This window comes from Alligator sinensis, unplaced genomic scaffold, assembly GCF_000455745.1.
Source record: "Alligator sinensis unplaced genomic scaffold, ASM45574v1 scaffold791_1, whole genome shotgun sequence".
NCBI lineage: Eukaryota > Metazoa > Chordata > Crocodylia > Alligatoridae > Alligator > Alligator sinensis.
This window is the reverse complement of record NW_005842258.1, coordinates 684,478-688,368: the sequence shown is the minus strand read 5'-3', so window position 1 is coordinate 688,368 and position 3,891 is coordinate 684,478. Positions and strand designations below refer to the sequence as shown.

At 49.2% G+C, this 3,891-nt stretch overlaps 1 protein-coding gene across 1 annotated transcript in view; it reads left to right on the top strand.

Moving 5' to 3' along the window:
- Positions 1-1,125: 1,125 nt before the first annotated feature.
- Positions 1,126-3,891, top strand: part of MYO10 (myosin X) — a 213,687-nt gene continuing 210,921 nt past the window's right edge. Inside the window, 1 exon segment of the mRNA XM_025208873.1 lies at positions 1,126-1,224. The gene's annotated coding sequence lies outside the window, so the exon portion shown is untranslated.

Below are 3,891 nucleotides of genomic sequence, written 5' to 3'. Positions count from 1 at the left end.
TCAGGTTCCCTGTCATGCTGCCTTCCCCCTGGGCCTCAGCAGCTCAGCAGGTGGAATCCGGCCTAGCAGGGGAAGCTTGTTGCCACTGCAGACTTTGCTCTGTCCTGGTGATGTGTCCCCTGCCTCTGCCCTGCAGTAGTGGGGGCAGTGGTGCAGTTGTGCCCCCTGCTGCTGCAGAGCAGGCAGGGGATGCCTTGTCAGGGCAGCACAGAGCTTGCAGTAGCAAGGAGCTTCCCTGCCCAGCCCTGCTGTGCCTGGCCTGCCTGCTGGGCTGTGGAGGCCCTGGAGGAGGGCAGCAGGGTGGGGTGCCCAGGCCTACAGTGGACAGTCTGCCCCTGCCCCATGCACAGATCTGGGGGGCATGGGTCCCCCTGCCCCCTGGGAATGTGTGCAGCAGTGAGGAGCCGGCCCCACCTGAGCCTGCAGAGGCTTGCCTCTCTCCATGGCCCCAGGGCAGGCCTGGGTTGGGGCTGAAGCTGCATATTGTTGGAGGTGGCGGGGAGGGCAACAAAGTGCACAGGCTGTTGTGGGGCGGGACAGCGAAGGTGCTGACCAGCCTGCGGCAGCTCCCCTAAACATTTAAAAAAAAACAAAAACAAAAAAAATCTTAAATTTGTCAGATCTGCTCAAGGTTCTTGGTTGGGCTCTTCCAAGTCTTGACCTAAGCTCCCAAAATAAGGCAGGATTTTGGGGGAAAAAAATTAAAATAGAATAAATTAAAGGGCAGTACTCCTAAGAGATGCAGGAAAATGAAAAAGCCCAGCAAGGTTGCCAGCTTTGGGATTGATCCTTATGTTGTGTCATCAACTTAAATACCCCTTTGATGTAATTTTATGTATGTTAACAAATTAAACATGACTTGAGGAGTTGGCTCCAGCTTTTTTTGGAGCACTTAAAAAGAGGGCATTGTAGTCCTTGTTTTCTACAATTACTAGTTTTGTGTAGGAGCCATCAAACATTCACTGGGAGGTGGTCTTGTTCTTTCTCCTTTTTTCCTTGGACCTGGCCTTTGTTTGGCTCCTACTTGCGGGAATTGTTTCTGAGAGAAATGTTTTTCAACTATTTGTGTACATTTGTAACATAATCCCATGCCACATTCTAAACTAATTTCTTTGTTTGTTGTAGGGGTCTCGTGTCTGGTTGCGAGAAAATGGTCAACATTATCCAAGCACTGTACACTCCTGTGCAGAGGGAGTAGTTGTGTTCAGGACAGATTATGGCCAGGTGAGGATGTGACTTCTTATCTCCTCTCTCACTGTTCGGAAAATAGAGGTCTGTTTTATTTATAAAGAAAGATAATGGTATTTGGCGTGGTTGATGAGTAAAATTCAAGTTTTGGGATTTGGATGTTAAAATGCTACTTTTCTTAGCAGTCCTTTCTATTACCTGCTTAGTGGGTTGGTATGCTGGATAAAGCTGAAGAAACCTTGTCAGATCTGTGAGGCTTAAGCTGTGAACATACATATTTGTAGCAGTGTGCATGCCTTTTTTAGTTCTGTAAGAAGCTGGCATACAAACATGCACCCTGCTGGTAGTGCTACAGAAATGTTCCTGGATGAAACAAAAACTCCATTGCACTGTGTTGTGTAGTGTCACATGTAATGTCTGAACAGTTGCATATATTGCTACATGGGTCTTTTGCTCCCACAGTGCTGTGCTCTCCTCTCTACCTTTGTCTTGAGGGGGAGAGAGCAACTGGATCAATGACCGCCTGCCAGGGAGCAGAGCTGCAGCCCAGCCAAGGCTGGGGGCTTCAGCTTTGCTTGCTGCATCAGTAGCAGGGAATGACTGCCACTGAGTCTGCTTAGTAGCACTCTACTCCCCCTTTCCCCAGCACAGATGAGGGCAGGTTGTCAGCGACTGGACTCATTGGCAGGCTCTCCTCCTGATGGGAAGGTAGCAGAGGATCAACTCCTGTTACCCCCTAGCTGGAGAATATGCTTTTTTGGTCACGCTGTAGTAAAGGAGGGGTCTCTGAATGTATGTATGTCACTTGCAGAGCTATATTTTTGTAGCACTTCTAAGTGCTGCCAGCTTGCAGCACTAGAAGTGCATGTCTGTCCATGGCCGGAGTCTGTATGGGTCAGTGATGCCCAGTCTGGCAGACTTAAGAAGCCCCCAGATTATTGCACAATAGTGACACACAAATTGAATGAGGAACATCCTGAGTTTGATGCATCACAGTGGTGATTCCTGACTGATATGCTGCAGTACAGACCTCTAAAATCTTGCTATAGTTTTGTGACTCCTTGATTTTTAACACACTCCTCTTCTTCCTACTGCTAGGGGATACAGGAGGAAAAGAAATGCTACTTTATTTTATAAATGCATTCCAATGGTGCAGTGTATTTGGTTGCTTAGAGCAGTGGGAATTGATCTCAGATTTCACTCCACTTGCTTAGGCCAACTTGTCTATTTTGGACAATGTGGAAAGCAATTGGAGAACAGAATTTTGTTGGCCTTGCATGAGATCCAGCAAAATGAGGAACATCCAGTCAGACCCAAGGGATCTGTATGAGCTGGATGTTGTACTTCAGATAGCTGGAAAAAGCTGTAGATCGGGGTGGGCAAAATGGTCGATCTGGCCAGCAGACTGGACACCCTGCCCCCAGGCTATCGCAGCATGGCTGCTGCTGGGGTCTCCATGGATAGTGGCCCAACCACGCAGGCAGGGGCTGCTGGGAAATGCAGTCCACTGCTGGTTGGATCTCGCCCGCAGGCCAAACTTTGCCCGCCCCTGTTCTAGATCCGTAGGCTGAACCTCACTGCTGTACAGTTTAGATCCTTCCTCAAACTACGGACCATAGATTTATTTTACTAATGGGCACTTAAGCTGCTAACTAGCAGCTTACAGACAGAACTAGATCTCTGTCTCTGGCAGCAGGGAAGTTTGTCCTACCCACTGAAGTTTCTTCCCAGTTTTTGGGCTCCCCAGTGGCCCACAGCTCAGCCAGACCTCCCTGCTGTAGAGCTTTCACGAGGAAATACCAAATTTATTTCACATTTAGACTAACAGTGGGCTCAGTAATGTGTCTGTGTCTGTCTTGGCTGCATTTGATTTTTGAGGAGACTTCCTTTGGGCTAAGAACCAAAGATCCTATTACTAATGTGTACTTCAGCCTGCTAGCTGGCAGCTTCAGACTCAGTAATGTATCCTTCCCTTAGCTACATTTGATTTTGAGGAAACTCTTCCTTCAGTGTTGCTTCTTCTGAGGTACTTGCAATAGTTAGGCCCCCTGAAAACTTGAGGGAGTGAGAAGAGCCAGAGGGTCATTTGAGAAGTCTGTCTTCTGCCTCACTCATTTTGTTAGAAAGGTGCTGAGAGCTCAGTTGGCTGTGCTGCTATGATGCCATTTCCCCTCCCAGTCCACTTCAGATGGCAACCCTTCAGTTCTCCACTCTCTGGGCAGGGAAGAATCCAGGCAGAATTGGTAAAGATGGCAGTATGGGCAGAAATGCCCCAGACTAGGCACGGTTGTTGGTCTGTCTGCCCTTGGCAGTAAAGGAGCTTGTGTAGAATAGGACAGCTGGCTCTGGGGCAGAAGTTGCCCTCTTTCCTCAAATTTCCTTCTTGAGGATGGTGAAGCCAAAAGGACATATGTGCTGGAGTCCCCACCATCTTCATGAGCAGCAATGTCATTGAGTGTGGGGCTTAGCCAACCCATACGCCATGGGCAACTTGATTTCTGCACTGGGGGTCTGAACAGGCAAAGGGTCCCAGTGCCATAGAAAGGGGAGAGTTCTTTGGGGAGCCTACCCACGAGTCCCTGAAACCAGCATCTTCCTTGAGCAGGGCTGTCCCGGGGGGGGGCATTGAATGGAGGCAACTGCCTGGGCCCTGTTTGGAGGGGTAGGGGGGGAGCACCACAGACAGTGCTGTACAGGCCGCGC